This window comes from Melospiza melodia, chromosome 1 (genome assembly GCF_035770615.1).
Source record: "Melospiza melodia melodia isolate bMelMel2 chromosome 1, bMelMel2.pri, whole genome shotgun sequence".
Taxonomy (NCBI): domain Eukaryota; kingdom Metazoa; phylum Chordata; class Aves; order Passeriformes; family Passerellidae; genus Melospiza; species Melospiza melodia.
Genome location: NC_086194.1, coordinates 92114532 through 92133604, shown reverse-complemented (window position 1 = coordinate 92133604; position 19073 = coordinate 92114532). Strand labels below are relative to the sequence as shown.

The 19073-nt window shown below is 42.7% G+C and overlaps 1 protein-coding gene across 5 annotated transcripts in view; it reads right to left on the bottom strand.

The window, feature by feature from the left end:
• RNF152 (ring finger protein 152) overlaps positions 1-19073 on the bottom strand; it is a 44084-nt gene that overhangs the window by 19926 nt on the left and 5085 nt on the right. The window contains exon 1 of one of the 5 annotated variants that reach the window (XM_063162208.1): positions 18922-18990. The exons of the other annotated variants lie outside the window; for them this stretch is intronic. The gene's annotated coding sequence lies outside the window, so the exon portion shown is untranslated. Of the gene's footprint in view, positions 1-18921; positions 18991-19073 lie in introns of those variants that run through there. 5 annotated transcript variants of the gene reach the window in all.

Genomic DNA, 19073 nt, shown 5'->3' with positions numbered 1-19073 from the left:
TTCTAATTTCATTAAAGGACAAATTTGTAGAGTTGTCTTCTTAAAATTGCCAGTTCATGTTCCTTAATTTTTTTGTTCTCATTTCACAACCACCCATTAACATACAGAAGAAGGGTTTTTTGCTGCCGCTCCTCCAAGAGCTACAACCATGAAGTTCCTGTAGTTGTGGGATTACATTTCCACTGCCCCTCACCAAAAAACAGCCACTTATCTTTGGCTCACACTAACTCCAAACATAAGGACAGAAGCAAGGAAAGCCAGCATGCCACATAATCCTAACTTTTCTTGAAATAACTCCTCTCTACCTTAAGTAGCCCAACTCACACCTTGTTGTATCAGGGATGCAGCTGCAACAGAAGAGATCTGCACAGGATATCAGGACTCCAAGAGGTAAATGAATATGAGGGAGTTTCTTCCCTAAACTGCTTTTGAATACAGGCAAAATAAACTCTTAAAATGCACATTTTCCTACCAAAATGCTTTTCACTTGTTTACCTTGCCTTTTTGCAAAGATGTTCAGGAGCACCAGTATGATAGCATGAATTTATTTTATGCATTAATACAATTATAAATTTATATATGAGTCTAAGGAAGTGTATCACAGACACTTTGTAGGTGAGCATACAATTTCTTTAAAGCTGTGAAAACCAGACTGCGTCCAACTCTGCCAGCATTTCTTTCTGCCACTGGCCACTCCATACAAAGCAGTTCCACTGAGCTGGGTGAAGTTCCTTTCACAGTAACTGCTCTCAAGAGCAGATTTGAGCCAGACTTGCCCAGGAATTCCTACAGTGGAGAAACCATCCTGGTCAAATTTCCAAATGCCAACATGTGTGACACATGCTGTCTGAGAGAAACAGACCTTCCCAGCCTTTAGATAAAGAGGAGAAAGGCTCAATCTCAAACATTCAGTAAAAGCTTTCAAAGAAGACAACCACTGGATTTTTAAGATCACCTCAAAATCATCCTGACATGCCCTGGATTTCACGATCTATTTTAAAATTCCCTTTCAACCACTTGTGCTTTCCGCAGAAGTCACACAAACAGGGAGAGTGGCAGCTTGCAAAAGACTGTAAGCTGAAACCCAGAAGACAGCCTGAAATAGAGAGTATTAAAAAATCCAAGTTTCTGTATGCTTGAAGACTTTCAGGAGGGTTGTGTTTCTGTCCAAAGGGGGTTGCTAATTAACCAACTGTAAAAGTAGCAGTTGTAAGCAGTCCTTGTAAAAATAGTTATTGAAAGCAAATTTGTGAGTAACACAACTTCACTGAATTCTAATTTGCTATTGCTGACCAGCTTCTCTCTTCTACACATCCTTAAACTTCATACTGACACATCTCCTACTCCACAGACTATCAGTCTGTTCAATTAACACAATTCCAGCATTTCTGCTGATTTCTATTTTTAAGAAGGGCATCTCATCTACTTCAGAAAGTAAAATCTGAAGTCTAAAGAGTAGCTTATTCCTGTTCTCAATCTAGCTCTATACCACATGTCAGAAATATTTATGCCAAATAAGAGGTCTCCTCAGGTAAATCGTATCACATCCCCTACTTGCTACACTTTGAACTCACAACTAATTTCAGTATCCTAGTATCACACTTCATTAGTGTGGGACAAGCCCATAAAAGCGGCATTTTGTGCTTGCAAATTCAGCCATGGTGATTAAATAAAAATAGAGAAAAGTGAGTTTTCATGAAAATTTATGAATTTTCAAATTAACACCTTACAAATTATATGAAATCAACAGCTATTCCACCTGTATTAAAGGAAGAGGTACCTTTCTACTAAATAATGGAAATTTGGTAGTCCACTTTCAGAACTGTGAAATGCCGCTTACTCCAGCTCAAAGTACTGCAGACAGGATAACCCTTGTTACCAGCCTCCAACAGGGACTGGGCTTCCCAGCTACACTGCAGCTCCCACAACCACAACAGCAACTAAACTTTAAAAGAGGAGATGGAAGTCAGCCATGAAGCCAAACCCCAAGGGAAGAATGGGAAATAAAGTATGCTAATTACAGTTCCCATGGGGTATGGTGCTAGCATTCCTACATCTAACCCTTCAGTTCTATTTCTCAGTGAAAGGAGATTTGGGGGGGGGGGGGGGGGGGGGCAGGCTGTATCCCTTCATAAAGTAAACCAATGAACCTTCACAAAACCTTGGATGAACCTTGACAAAATTAGGATGCAGAAAAACTATTCCAGAAGGCAATGCAGGGCGAATCCTCAAACCAGCTTAAAACCAACTGAAGAAGCAAACAGCCTTCACCCTTGCACTGCTCAGAATCTAAGGAGGAGGGATTTTTCTAGGAACATTCTTGAAGCTTTGTACCAATATATCTCTGACCAATATATCCATGGAGTTCTTCCCATTTCTGCCTTTAAAGAAAATCACTACACAGGACTGGATCTTTACACACTTAACTCTCAAGGCTTTAGCTAGTTTGTCCTGGCCCAACAGAAAGGCTTCAGTATAGAGTCTTCATGGTGGCGCCCCAGTGCTTGACACTGAACTGGAATGGAATTAAGAGAGGCTCATGGCTTCTGGATGCTGCAAACACACTATTTCCTCATGCCACTAATACCTCATCCTCAAGGTAGAACATAAATTTGTCAGGGCTTAGCAATGGGACAAAACAGCCAAAACACAGCAAAGTATCTCATTAAATATGAGGGAAAAGCAATTCTTTTCATCATCTCCAGGATCTCTGTGCAAGTTACCACACTGAACGCCCCCCCCAAAAAAAAAAAAAAATTCAGAGAATTAGGTACAAGCAATCTAGCCTGATGAAAAAACTAATTATTTCAACACAATCCAATAATCTAGCATATCAGTAGTGCTGATAACCTGCTCTTTTCAATGGCCCCTTGTTCTTCTCCTTACTTTGAAAAAAAAGCTATTCCAAGCTGCAATGCACCTGGAGGAGCAAGGAATGCATCTGTCACAGGGCCGGTTCACCTATGTAAGAGGTGGCCTGAGAATTGCAGCAACCTCTCCAAGGGGTATCTAGTGCTTACTTGCCTCAAGGCAGAACCTCAGACAGATGATAATGTTTAAATTAACCCTTTTGCAGACAGTCTTTCAACAGAGTCTCAAGAGTGGCTGCCTCAAAGGGATCTGGGGAAGGTAACTACAAAAGGGAGCCTGTTGACTGCAAATTTAAATTCCTAGCAAAGATTACAGCATCGTCTTTAAAAGCTTAGGGGGTACTACTTTAGAAGAAGTTGAAACACGCATAGTTGCAATACTGGGTCTCCGATCTGCAATTTAGAAACCACCCCCATTAACAGTTATGCACTGGAATGAGCATCTAAACTATTAAAAACTGACATTATTGGAGGTCTCAGCTTTACCTGCAATAGCAAGATCTAAGCTGGCCTAAACTGAGCTTCAAACAAGCCTTCAGTTCAAACTGAGCTGCATGCAACAGGATCAGGACTTCCCCAAGTCACATGCTAGTAACAGACTCAGGGAACCCGCACAAGAACCTGGGTATGCTCACAGCAGAAGGAAACTTTTCTTCACTAAGGGTGAATCTGACTAAATTACAATATTCTTTTCCCTTATCCCAGATAAAGTTTCAAGTACCAGGAATTTCAGTAGTTCAGGGGAGCTTCACCAATGCCTCCTCCTTAACCCCATTCCACTTCGAAGTGCACAATTCAATATCAGAAAGGAAAAGTGAGTGTGAGGGAAAGGAAGTTCCTTTCCCTGCTCCAATCAATGTCTAATTATTTTATATTAAAAATTAATTTGAAAAGGGGCTAGAATCCAGGCAGTCTAATGAATTTACCTATGAAGAGAAAAGCATCGAGGGTGAAAAGTTGCTAGATAAAGGTGGGAACTCAAGCTTCCTTTGGGCTGAGTATCAGACCTAGCCCAAAGAGAGCAAGCCCTAGCTCCTCCAAAGCTTACAACTCCACAGAAGGTATTTAACTCCAGGAAGGAATACAAAGCAGAAGTTCAACTGATTTTTGTGCAACAGAAAGAGAGATACCAATTTAAAAGTCTTCATCTTGATCCTCCCTTGTAGCCAGTTCAAGCGTCTCCTGATTTAGGATGCCAGCCTTTGCAAATGCTGTTCCAGCTTTTCTCTAGGCATTGCACAAGAAGCCTGCTATACGCATAACACAGAACACAGAGCTGCGGTACTTTAAATCTTTTGTGGTGGACCAACTCTGTTGCAAATGCTCCCAAGTTGCTTTAATGTTTTGAAAACCATGTGATTAATGCTACAAATGACAGCCAATCCAACTGAGCTAAACACTGAACATCAAGTACTGTACCTTCCCATCCACTGCTCCCCCTCAGCTGAGACAAGTCAGGAGGGTGCAGGGTTTCAGACACTCATCTGAAGTCACACATGAAGAGTTAGTCAGTATAAAGAAAAAATTGAGCTATTCAGAGGCATTTCAAATGCATAAGAAAAAGGTCAGCAAATAAATTATCTTTAGCAAACAACCCACATGCAGTGGGCTTCAGTTTTTGACTTAATACATCTCAAAAACAGGACAAGCTAGCAGACTTTCGTGCCAGTGAATGAAAGCCCCACAAATAATCACACAGCCATTAAAAGGTTAAAAAGGGTGGGTGTGAGGAGGCATTCTCTTTGCAGAATTCAGGAGCTGCATCTCCTGCGCAAACAGGAAGCCATGACCTGGGCTGTCCCTCCGGCCAGGAGGCCAGACCGGGACTCACTGGGCTGCCCGTCCCATCAGGCAGCACCAAGGCGGCAGCAGCACAGCAGCTGGCAGGCAGGATGCTGCAAAGCTCTGCTTAAAAACCGCCCTAGCATGGCCACCTTTCCCTGAGCACTGGGCTTCAGCTTTTAAAATAAAAGCCTGTGTGACTATGTCACCATCTCAACCAGAAGCGTCCATCCACAGCAGACGTTAAAATTAATTTTCAAAACAAGCTGCTTGATTACTTTATTGTTATTTTATATGAATCCTCATTCAGAGCCTGGCACCATTACTGCCCTCAGCTAAAGCCACATGCAAGGGACAATACACCAGGCAGCTTTCACTATGTGAACTGAGGGTAGACAGGAGGGGGCATTTCCTTTGCTTTCTAGAAGCAGATGAACTCCCACTCAATAGTTAATTCAGACTCTAAGCTATTTTCACCAATCACTTGAAAGTTAAATAATTATCCCATTTTAAAAAATCTAGCAATTATATTTTGCATTCCCCCCCTTCCCAACAGCTATTGCTCTTGTGACAATATTCATCTTGTCCATGATGTCTATTATCTGCTATATAAATATTGATGATCTGAGTAATTGCTGTTCTGTAGATATGCTTCTCAAAGATATAAATTTCTCTGCCTGAAGTAGGCTGCTGACAAAGTGCTTTCCTCATTTTGCATGGCAATGAAACATTACTGGAGGTGTCACTGGGAGGAGGGAAGAAATTAAAAAAGCAGCGAGTAATAACAGCCTTTGAAGAGGAGAAATGAAGTGATGTTTGTCTGTGCTGGCAAGACCAAATAGTAGCAAAGAACAATAAGTTAGCTAAGCTGGTATTCAGGCAGCTTAAGTTTAGCTTATGCTGTGACAACACCAAGCATAGCTGAAAAGTAAAGAACTCCTCTGGGCTTAGTGCTGGCCACCACTAAACTGGGCAGGCCTAGCAGTGACATGTTGTGTACAACATCCACACTGTACTTATCCCCTGGTGGCAGGAGCTACTTCTTCTAGATCAAAATCCAACCAGAAAGCCAAGCCAAGGAGGAAGCACACCACACTGAACATTATGCTGGGACAAACACGCACCCAATGCCACCCTGTGTAACCTTTGGCAGCACAAAGCCAATGTGTCACACCGAAGCAAAGATGGTCCTGACACAACCCAACACTCAAACATGGACACCACAGGCACAAAACACAGCATTGCTTCAATATGTTCTTACTGGTTCAGTGCATTTGCCCAGCAGGCCTTGGGAACAGCCAGGCAGTCCTCTGTCTTCCTGCTATTGATGAGAATCACTAAAAACACCCCACTGCACATTCTGGCTCATCTGATCATACTGCCCTCTGGTCTGGCAACCCAATTTTGAGAGAACTCTCCCAATGGCACATGGCCTCACCCTTCCAGACTTGAAATTTGCCTCTGGACAGTAAACAATATGTGACAGATGAAGGCTCTTCCTTAGTAGGCACAGACTTCCTACAATACAAAACCTGAGTCTGAACCTCAATAAAATTACCCCTCTGGAATTATGGGTCAAGAGAACCCATAATTTTTTTCAGTCATGTAGAATTTGGTAAAGTTCATACTAAGAGAGTTTCCTTGTAGAAATAATCTGAGGTCTTCACCAATCATTTACAGTATCTGGAAACAAACACTGGACAAAGACCTTTATTAAATTTTCTTTTAAAATCTTTTGGACTTATATATGCTACAAGAAATTAAGGGGGAACTAAACTCTGCCTGATTTACATCTGTATTACTGAAGTTTAGGAAGTATGTGAAGAGGATGGAGAAGGCAGCAGGAGTAAAGATACCAGACTCCCTATGGGAGCTGGAGGCCAGGGCAGGAGGTGGGTAGGGACAGAGTGGGCAGGAAGCAAGGAGGAACACAGATAACAGGCAAGCAACATTCGGCATGTCCAGAGCTGGAGAGAGAGGAACGTTTGTTTGTATGAATGTTTGTAATGAGCATAAGAGGTACATCTGGAAGTCTTATTTTCTCTCTTGCCTAGTTCTAACAACTACATAATAAACCATTATACATAATCATAGCAGCCACTTTTTTATATATGTATTACATGCACATGAACAGACTCAAAGTAGTTTACTAAACACTCATACAATCCATCTTCTCCCTGCAATACTGAACGTTAAGCCATCTGCTTTTTCAGTGGACCTCTTGTCATATAATTAACTCTCCTTCCAGTTTCTACAGCTTGTTCCTTCCCCTATAATTTCTACAATGCTTTGGGGTTTGTATGTTACAATCTCTCATCACAACCGCTGCTCATCTCTGCATTTTGAAGGGAAGTTGCTTCCAGCAGAAAACTGAAGGCTGAACTCTTACCAGTAACACTGGGCATGCTTAACTACTACTAAGCCACATAGCATAGCCTAATTAGTCCAATAAGTCTTTAAAAAAAATCCACATGACCTCGGTTCTTACACTGAGTCACTTTGGAGACCAGTTGAAACAGAGCCCTGAGTAATTCTCTAAGATCAAGAGCAGACTGCATTACTTAAAGAGGACTGGATCCTAACTAAAACAATCATTTAAACCCCATCATCTCACCTCCATTTTTCTCCCTCTTCTGTTTTTAAGACAAGACACAATTTAGTGACCTCCAACAAGTAGCTCATCTTAATTACACGGCCTCCTATATTTCTCAGAACCACTTTGTTAGTGTGCTGATTAGTTGTAACACATGCTGTATGCACATGGAATGCTCTCCTGCTAATGCAAATTACTTTGCATGTAAACACAAAATGCAGGTGGGCCAAACCACTAACTACCCAATTCACAAGCACAGACTTCATACTCTCAAGCTTTCACATGCATATTCATTTCAATGTACTGAAATGTAAAACCCCTTTAAGAAATGTGCCTCAAATCTAAAGTGTTCACATTCCTGAGTCACTAGAAAGTGAAATTAAATTATTTTCAGGTAGTTCTTAATCCCATGTTTCACTGTGAAATCACAGTCACGTAACTTTACTAAAGCTATGCCTGTCCAGCACATCTTTTCCTGCACAGCAACGTCGGTCTGGAGCATGACAAAATACAATCTCCATCCACCACAACTGCATCACCAAATTTCCTCGGAGAGGATGCAAACCAGCAGCATTCCCAGCTCAGTGTGTTTTCATGAAGAGAGCAGCGAGCTTCATCATAGCTGTGCCAAAGTCACTATGTCTACAAAAAGAAATGCTTCACTGGGTTAGTATCCGGCTACAGTCTCTCTCACGGAGATATGAAAATGCAATTTCACTATAAAAATAAATACAGTGGAGTGAATAATTTCTTGCACTGGGCACATGGCCATCTAATTTCACTGCTTCCAAAAAGCCACTGTCCTAAGACCTAGGAAGCAGACAGTGTGTGGACTGCAGGACCCTGCTTCTCTAGCTCTTTCCGATTTGCCTCAGCTTTCCCAGGGAGTGCCAGCATGGTGTCTGTGCCTCCCAGATGCTGAGCACCCTTTCTCAACAGGTAAGGGCAGGAGCACCTCTCTCTACTGGTGCAAGATCTGTAAGGAGGCTTTGCAGTGGCAGCCAAGGCACCAGGAAACAGGGATCCTTGTTCTGTGATGAAGGAAGAGCTAAATCACCAACACACATCCACAAAGTGGCACAGAGACGTGTGTGGTTTTGGGAGAAGCAGCACGCCTCCTAGTCTTTCCCTTTGATAGAACAGAACTACTTTGCACCAGCTTTTTACAGCAAAGGAGTTCACAAGAAGAAATTTTGCCAATACCTGGAGTTTTGTGCTTTACAAAGCTAGCAAAATCCAGTCGAAAGACTTACAGAAAGCGTATGAGCACTATTCTAATTAAATGTATTTACATTATGTACTTCTGATACAAAGCACCAGCTACCAAATACATCACCCAATAATTCAAAGAAATCTAATAAGCAGTTTGAGATTCCAGGCAGTCCACTGAAATTGCTACTCCTACAAGCCTCTTTTTTCTTGATTTTAGGCTACAGAAGGTAACATGCCAGCAATCTATCTTAGAACAGAAGCTGATGAAATAGGGGCATTTACAAAAAAAAGGGCAATACAACACAGTTCATGAACCCATTTGCTTACCAAATGAACATGTTTAGCAATTTCCTTCTATGCAGCACTAAATAAATGCAACTTGCATTTCTTCTATTTATGATTTTTGTGACTTAAAACCTTTTCCTCTTCAGCTATTGCTAAATGGCTCCCAGTTTTCACTTTGAGAATATTCCAAGAATATTCAAGCTCCAGATAGTCTAAACACATGTATCCTGACACACAAGACTAATCCCCACTTTCTAGGTGCACTACAACCAAACCACAGCTTTGTTTTCAAATGAAGTTGATCTTTAAAACCTTTAAAAATGTACTGAAATAAGGCCAGCAATAAATTTGGGATTGCCTTGAGGAGGAAGAGGAGTGCTCAGTCCTCTTTGTACTTATCTCCGAATGTTGACAGTTTTGTGGCTTTTTTCCTTTGTTTCTTTTGCAGTAAAACTCAGCTGGTTTAAACAATTGCCTTCAATGTTCTCATCAACACAGGAGAAAAGAGGAAGAGCTGATGCAAGAAGCTTTTCCTTTTGGGCAGTTCAGAGCTTTCAGTACTCTGGCTTGTAGGTTTCTGTCTGGTTGGAGCTTTGAATGAAAAACACTCATGAGATCCACAGGAGGTCACAAAACACTGCCAGAAATCAGATGCAGGTAAGATGCAATAAAGAAGCGAAACAACCAAACCCCCAAACTATCTGCTCCCTTATATTACTTTTCTTTTTTCTTGCTTGCAAATCTTGCCACAATTGGAAAAGTGGCAAGAAAAGAAAATGTTAATGCGGTCATAGAGTAATTACTTAACTCAGTTTTTGAAAGTACAGTCAAGGACTTTCCTCTCGTGGAAGAGGCACATTTCACACAAAGAAGCTCAGAACTTCTGTCATGTCTGGCAGTACTGAAACACCCAAAACCAGTTTCATCCATCTAGACAACTGCATGCATCCCTTTCACTGAACAAGTAAGCCACGCTGAAATATAAAAGGACCTGCACCTTAAGATTTACAAAAGGGGGAAGCTGATACATCTCACAAGTATGCAGCACAACACACCCATGACTTCAGACCCTCTTGAGGCAGGCACTGCTTTTGCTCAGACACGTGTCACAAAGGAAATGGAGAAGAGAGACTCCCAAACTGTGACGCAGGTCAGGACACTCGAAGATGTGCACTGCACACTTCAGAACTAAGAGTAGCCACCACCTCTAGTACTAATAAATAGCAAAAAAAAAAACAAAAGCAAGAAAACAATGAGCTGGAAGAAAATTAATTGGACATGCCTATTCAATACCCTAAACTAGTTTTACATGAACAGCAACTGTGCTGTAAGTTAGAAAAGGATATGCAGCATTAAGAAATTGCAAAAGTAAGCCTATGTTTATGTACCACCAGAATACGAAGTGGAATAACTTGTAAAGTTACTGCAAGTTGGTAAATGCAACTTTTTCATACAAGTAAATTTATGTAAATCGCTGATTTTTTACCAGCCTGTTTTTGGTAAATCAAAAACATCCATATATTTTGTTTTTTTCCTCCATACATACATGTATGAATGCCCATACAAAACAACATCTTCAACCTTTTACTTTTCTTATTTTGCCACCAAGAGAAACATAAAAGAAAGAGGGTGAGAGAAGGAAGCAGAAAAGAGGGATCTTTTTGTATTTTGCTTTTAAATTAAAAAAACAATAGGTGGAGTACATTTCTTTGCATAGATTTTTTCTGGTTTGGGAAAAAGCATTTACCATTTGATTAATTCAATCAACTAAGCATGTGACAAATACCAAGAACAAACAGTTTTGTACCAAAGAGCCTGGCCCTTTGATTTCAGCTATTTCTAAAAAATGGGTACTTCTATACAAAGAAAGCCAATCATCAGGATATGAAAATCAGATCCCCCTGCACTACACTGTTGATCCACAGCACAGAGGAGCATCTAAGCCTCTGTGGACTGCATGCCATGTCTGCCTTTGCTCCCATTTGAGAGCACAGGACACAATTAGCATTTTCCAGCTTCTCCTCCCCACTGACACTATGGAACAATTAAGAGCATGAATGAAGGTCTGAGCAGCAGCCCTCATAAATTACACACACACAGAGATCCTTCTGTTTGAACCCACTCTTCCACAGGTCTCTAATGAGAGCCGTGAACATCGTCTACTAATCATCTCATCAGTAATGCAAATAACCATCTTGACCTCCCATCAAGTGCCTCTCCAGCTTGAACACTGTGCCCTCACACTGCACAGCCCTGGGTGCCAAAGCTGCCATGTCCCACTGGAAGAACCTCGGCATGACAATGCTCTGTACATCCCACAGGCTGCTGAGCACAGCCACACACCAGGAGCCAAAGCAAACCCTCAGCCATTTCTGTCCCTGGCTCTGCACGCCCCCAACAGCCAGGTATTGCACAGGCAGGGATCTCAGATCTCACAGAGGACGCCTTGTTCAGCTGTGGCAACACATCTTCAGGCCTCCTAAAACAAAACACTGAATATGCAATACAGCAGAACAGGCCTGGCAACAGAAAATGGAAATATGACCTTGGTTTTGACCCCCAGGGACATCACACCCTGCTCTGGGGATGCCGTAGCAGTGCTGTTATCCTGGACAAACCTCAGGATCATCCTATGCCCCCAGGCCCATTTTCACCCCCCATCTCCTACTGCTGAATGGTCCTTGATCCTGGTGCATCATTTGCCTTGCCTAAGACTGTGGATGGACCCTGTTAGAGCACTTTGAAATCAAAATGAAAAGAAAGGCATTCTTCTGTGAAACATCATTACCACCCCGCCAGCAAAGTGTGAATTGCAAGAGCTTCCAAAATAAAAATAAATGTATTTGTATTAGTCCCTTACCCTTGGCATCAGGCCCATACTGCCAGTTCTCATAACATTTACAGGGAAACTGGCATACACAACAGTGCAGCAAACAAAAGGAAATTCTGTGAGAATCAGATCAAAACATACCAAACAGGACTTGATACCAGAAAAGCAAAGACAAGCTTCACCTGGGCAAGGAACTTGTAGCTGTAGTCACTGACATTAACAGATCTGCCACGGCAGAGGGAAGAAAACAGGCTCCCAATTATCTGCAAAATAGCATTTTTCAGGTTTTCTTTTAAATAAATAGATTTGGAAAGTATTGCTAAGGGGGAAAAAAAGCTTAAAGGATTTAAATATTCCAAATAACAGTGCCAGTACTTCAGCACCTCTGGTTCTGCTGTGGCACAGCTCAGCCCCTGCCAGCAGTTCCCTACCCCACTGGAAGGAGAGCTGGGCTTCCAGTGCCACTCTCAGCAAATTTCTACTTTCTAAGCAGCAAGCGCCTGAACAAGAGAAACCCTCCTATCAGCACTAGCAGCTGTGCCCACAGCACAAACAGCACAGGCACGTACGCTGCAAAACCTCAGTGTTTGCTTGTGTGTAAACAGCGCACTTCTGGAAAGGCAGAGAGAATATTTTCAGAGTAAATACTGCAAAGATTTTGTGTCCTTTAGGATGTCAGAAAGCCGCTGTGATCCACTGCTCATCTTCCCCACTTACCTCCTGCTTAGCTAAGGTGCCTCTAGAACTCACGGGAATCACAACCACATCTCACAAGCCTGTTTTCCTCCCTGCAACAATGGGAGGAACTTTTCCTCTTACAGCAGTCCAGCTCCTTGGTGTGCTACCCTGCCTAATGTTAGCTTACAGACATTAAAATACCAACCAGTTCCAGAGCAGGAAAGGAAGCCAGAGGAACAAATTTCTAAACCTCACCACTAGAATGGCAGCTGCTGCCCCATGAAGGTAAGTAGGGAGAAATGGGGGAGGCCCCTCGCTGCCCAACTCGATCCCAGAAATACTTACAAAGGTATGAGAGAGATGGAAGAAACACATAAGCTAAAGCATTAAGGCAGAAGACCATCTCCACCCCGAATTATTCTTTTTCAGAAACAGAGCAGCCCTCCAAGACCCCAAAGACACCTTCCCTTATGCAACTGCAGCTGATGGAAAAGAACACTTGTTTGATGCAGATGCCAGGACTTTGAGACTAGGACTTTAATTTAAAGAGCACACTCCTGAAAGGTGTCCCTTTCTCAGCTTTTGACTTGGGAGGAAGCAGGAGGAGGCAAGCAAGGACTGATGCTTTCTTTTCGTAACCACCTACACAAGTACTTTTTCAAAACATGTAGAATTATAGCATGTTATGTTTGAATTAAGTAGCCTGGGGGGAGAAGGTCTCAGTAACAGAGGAAAGAAAAGCTAGGAAAAATACTACAAAGAAAATTGGTTTATTTAAAACCTGAAGAAAAATGAAACTTAGAAGAGAGTGTTTTGGTCCAATCCTGGATGAAGCATGCTCAAGTAAAACACCTGTCCAGAAGAAAACCTCATGCTGCACAAAACTGTTACTGGCAGACTGAGCATAAGGGCTTCATCAGCTGAAAAGGAATCTCCCTCAGGTTAAAGGCCAACACTGCTGGTCACCCACCAGCCAGGCAGCTCCACCATCCTCACTCCTTTCTATGAGGATGAAGGGCACACAGATGAAATTACAAGTCTAGAACCTAGGTATCCCTTACAGGCTTGAGGACCTTGACACCTCAGGTGTTTGCAAGAGCCTCTTTTTTCTCTAGCTGCATCAGGACAGTATTTCAGATCTGATTTACTGTCTAGACACAGCATACTATCACATAGGACAAGTGAAGAAGACTGAGAGCAGCAGAGTGTGGAAAACAGACTGGCCCAATCTTTTTCTTTCTTTTAAAACAGTATAGTGTGCAGTCCACATCAACATCCTCACAAAAATGCTGGATCTGTCCTGCACCTCAGAAGCTGACTGCTGAAAACAATCCAGAATACAATTAAAACATGGATTCTGTTAACTTTCACTTCCCTCTGCAATTTTGTAACCCTCTCATCCATCAATTTTGAAAGAACATTAATAGTGGCATCAGCTGGCTCTCCACCTCCTCTGCTGAGCCAGCTTTTTCCAACCCCTGTCCCTGCCTCTAAGCATCTGACCACAGATGCTGTGAGGAAGAGGAGAGGAGAGAGGCAAACCAGGGGGGGAGAGAGGCCAGCAGGGCACACCTAACACGAGGGCCACCCCACAGAGGAGCTGTTTTTTTTCCCAGGGGAGCTATTGCAACTTACAGTGCCTGAAGGTCTGCCTAAACATGCTCACTTCAAAAGAAAACCTCACACACAAAATAGGGAGAACAAGGTTCTATCAGGGATTAAGTGAAGCCTATCCAAGCACAGACCAAATCCTAGGCACACAGGCTCACCACCACCTTCCACAGGCTGGAGATGCCTATGCAAGTGTTTTTTGCTGTTTACTTTCTCCCCCCACAAAACCTGTGCCTCACCTCTTTAAGATGTGTAGATGTCTCCATTGATACAAGCCATTTCTCCCAGTAACTTTCCAGAGGCTTGACAAAGTCCCTGGAACCCCAAGAACTTTCAGGTAATAGCTGAAGACCAGTCCCATGTTCCTGTTAATTGTCTCTCCTCAAAAACATGAAGTTCAGTAACCAAATACTGGCTCTTGGACTTACAGCGGCAATGCAAGGAGAAAAACCAGCTGGTGCCAGTTTTTAGCATCTGGCTTATTAATTATTTTTGTAAAGGTGTACAGTCCTTGGAGTCATCTGAAACTTTTTAAGACACTCTGACATTATTTTATTAATCTAGTTTGACATGGTTTATAGTGATCATGGCCATGATTCATACCACAAACTCCCAAGAACACAAGCCTGACTTTTAAATTATTATCATCCCAAATGTTTCACTGCAGGTCAGCCTGGTCTGTTCCAAGACCAGATTTGTTGGCAAGCATATTTTCTTTGCTGGTACATCCACTTTTCCTCATCTAGTAAAATGAAACAAAAATATCCTTAAGTTCATAAAGAAAGCCTATTGTTATGGTCATTTGAACACAATCAGAAATTGTCTACATCGTCCTCTCTTACTGGTGTGTGAGGTTGGTATTAAACCACCCCCCTCCCCTGAATAAAGATGTAGGAAGAGACTCATTGTAAATTGGTCAGAAGACAGAAGTGCAGACATCTAATGACTTGCTGGAACAACAGACACCACTTTTCTGGAAAGCAGCCAAGTTCACCAACTTGCATTTCAGCTGGAAGCTCAGCCTCCAGAACCTGCACACTCTTTCTTGCACTATCATGCTGCTATTCATTTCCAGAAAATAAAAAAGCATGAGCAATTAGTGTTCCTCGCTATGAATTGTTGCAATTTCAGTAACATATTTCACCCCATAGAAGGTAGGTGACATCAAGCAAGACTGCGTACAACAAAATACTGAAGAACAGGGTGGAACACAACATATTCTTTAGATATAAGGTATAAATAGAGTTAGCCTAAAGCAGCCATTTCCCCATTGCTTGATCTCAAAGTATTCCCATAGTAATGGCTGTGGTCTAAAAGTAAGGAAGATTAATCTTTTAAAATGCTTCAAAGGCACTGAGCTGGCTTTCACCTACAGTTTGAATAGGCAAAAATTACAGATCTACACTAGAATCAAGATTGTACATAACTGTACCAGGCTATCTGGGACCTCTGGAAAATTATAAGTGGCACCAGTAACAACAGGCTAAAGTGATGTTACATGAGAACATGGAGAGAAGCAGATAGCATTTGTTAGGGGAACACAGAAACAGAGGGAGGACTGGGAAGGGCAAGTTTAAGGGGATTATTAGGCTGCCACGCAGTGCAGAGCAAAAGAGACACAAACAAGTTAGAGAGGACTTGGGAAGCACCAGAACTCTGCCTACCCCATCCTTAACTGGGATCTGAGGATATCCAGACTCTGGGCTGCAAAGCCCCCCAGTTACAGCACCACACAACCTGCTGAGCATGTCGTCCCACTCCAGCCACTGACCACCATGCATAACAAACAGGGCTTCCTCACCAGGCCCTTATCTCATGGGCTAGAAATTAATGTTACATCCCAAGGGTCTGAGTTCTCTGGATGACTCAGGCCACTGCAGATTCACATGACAAGGCCTAATTTTTATTTATCTCCTGCTTTTCCCTTTGTGCAGTTATAAAATTAAACCTAGCTATGGTATTTTTTTAATACAAAGACTGCAAACTTGGTCACTTCAAAATTAGGAGGTGTCATGAAGACTGCCTACACAGCCTTCACCCTACCTCTGTATATATCTGCACTGACTCCAATTCAATGATCACAAACCATTTGAGCTCTAGAAATTAACTGCTTTCAAAAAAAGGCAGTAAAGGTTGTGTGATAAAAGCAACAGCTGTCCCTCAAACCCTGACTCTCTCGGTGAATGTCAGAAACATTAGTGAACAAAGCAACACAGGAAGAGAGAGACAACCACCTTGCATGAGGAAGTTGGACATAGCACCTACAGGCAGGAATTACCTCCTCCTCAGCTTCACACTTAACCTTTTAAGAAGTTCAGCAAGTCTGAAACCAGTTTTCTCTTCAGGTGACCCCTAATGGGGCAGTTCCATGCTCAAGTCAAGGCATTTAGGGCTAATCTACAGACACCAGCAGCTGAGGTCAGCTGTCCTTACACTTCCAGCAGATGAACTGCTACATCATGCCAGGTATTCTGGGATGAGTGAAAAATAAAATCATACCCAAGTATCTCTTTGATGTAGCCAAAATTGAAGGTGTTTCTATCTCCTGAGATTGATTTGTTCTTCATTCCTCCACTATGAAAACACAGACAATACCTGTACCTGATATGCTGCAAGAATAACTTCTCCACCTGAGAAAGCCCTCCAGGAAGGAATTAGCAACTGTTCACTTCAAGGTCTGGGTAGGGTGTAAAATAAATAGATGTAGAGACACAGGGAGAAAGTAAATGTGGGGAAGAGAAAATGAATTATGCAGCAATTACCTATCCAGTGAAAAAGGGACTCTGTGAAAGGGAAAAAATGATGCAATTACAGAATTAAAGATTGTATCATAATGCAGATGCAAAGGGGAGTTCTGCAACATTAGCCCTGCAACTTCATTGCTTTTGTCCGCCTGATTTTGTAACCCCATTGTTCCCCTGATATCATTATTTCGTAAGCAATTGAAATGCAACACAATTATGTGATCATATGTTTATATCTTTTCATCATTAATAACATGTGGAACAACCAGCAGCCTCTGCTCCCAACATGATGGATGTCTCCAGCAGATGGCTGTGAACAACTCCCTTTCTTCCACCTTTATCTGAGGTAAAGAGCAGGGAGAAGAAAGGGAGCTTTTATGCTTCAATTCCATGCACAAACATTTGAGGATTTTGGGGTTGTTTCAGAGGACAAAACCAAGACCAATATCAATCACCTACTCTGAAGCTGATTGTCACAAATCAGATTTTATGAACAGAGGAACTGAGCAGCTGATGTGCTTTGCCCAAGGTCAGAAGGAAAGCTCCCAAGGCCTGGATCCCAACTGACCCCACTAACAGACTTCTGCCCAAGCCACTGAATCCCTCCTACCTCCACAATAACACTTTTTAAAGTGTAATCATTGCTCCTAACTGCAGGTCAGGGAAGAAGCCCATCATCTCCAGGCTGTGTTTCTGTGTTTGTGGGTAGATGCAGCCAATGAGCAACTTGAGGGAGAGCATCAGATAAAATACAACTGGCAAGCAAACATTACAGCTGTATGTGTTCATGCTGAATGATAATTGTTATATTGGGTCTTTTAAGTAAATTACCTTGCATACATCTGACTTCAGGCCAATTGCCAACATGTTTCTCAGTGTCTGGGTCACCCTGCTTTGTGAGAGAAAGCAGCTGCAATAGCAACAACCCAACTTGTTTTATTTGCAAGATGGTATTAGCTGGCAAGAGGCAGTACGTCTGACACCATGCTCCCTATGCATGCTTCATGCTTTTTAAAAAGTCTTATTTGCTTTTCTATGTCCCCAGTTGCAAACACACACCCAGGCTTTCTTTTAAGTAATACTTTCACCCTTGTCTGTGGGGTGCTGGCAGCTACTACCACAAGCTTTACATGATCTTGTGCACCTAACAAAGCAAGTTTCACTTCTATCTTTCCCCATCCTCAGAGCAGAGTTTGCAAAACCTAGAGCTATCAAATCCCTGAGGGGCAGTCAGAGCCTGCAGTGTCCCAGGCACTCAGGTCACACCAGCTCTTCACAGTGCATATCTTTTGGAAAAGCTCCACCATGGAAAAGTCCACTGTGGCTGGTAATGGAAACATTGCAATCCTTCCTCCTTGGCATGCGTGCCTTCCTCCTGCTCAGTTCAGTTTAAAAGCTAACAGAGAAAGCACTGCACCATCTCTAAAGGTATAGGGGTAGCACAACACATCTAACAAGAACAGGCAAGATAACACCACAGCCATGTGTTACCCCACATCTGCCTGCTTCAGGATTTCTGAAGCTTGAGTGGCTGCTGGCACCTTCAGAGGAGGGGCCTGCAAAGTCCTGTCCAAGCCCAAGAGTCCATTCTACCACAGTCACATACCATGCCAAGCTACCGGTGGTCAGACATGGTGTTTATGGAGGGGAAAAGAAGTGAAGCAAGAGATGTTCTGCTTCACTAAGTGACATATCCCTAACAGAGTAGAGAATTGCATGTGGATGCCGGAGATGCCCAGGCAGAGTTTTTGTGTGGGGAAAGGGAATAGCATTTTGCCTCGTTAGCGTGACTTGATGCTCCACATTCTCTGCAAACCATGATGGGGAGCCAGCTATAGAGTTCCTCCCTTCACCTCACCTTGACAGATGCATCTGGTTTTACCTAGATCTATATGGGTGTTTGAGATTTACCTTGGCCCTCTAAGGTGTCACATAATATTTTGACATTAGAATCTGACACCGGTGGTCTCTGCAGGGCCATGCTCTATGCTCACACCAACAGGTATGCATCATCTGACAATCAGCAAATGCTCAACACCTCTGACACTCCTATTTTTACTGTCAATGCTTGTCTTTTCCTTCAGTCCAAGTCTGGAAGAAATGTGCTCACCACATCCAGCACAGCTATACTGTGTAGCACAGACACAGCCTGGGTGAGGGTAAGTCTGATTCTCTCAGTACAATGGTGTCCAGATTGCAGAGGCACCCCTCAAGACAGCCATGCCAAACCAGCTGCATCTATACTGGGATGCTCAGCAACACACAAGCATGTCCCTGACATCCCACAGCAGCACCTCAGCCCGAGTGCACACCTACCTAAAGTCACTCTGGGGAGGGAGAGAGCTGTGTGGGAATCCGAGACTGCATTCACTCACAGGAGCTGCTGTGGGAGAAACATACAACACTGAATGTTACCAGTGTCAAATTATCACTGAATTCAACAGGATGGCTGGCATCAGTGAACACCA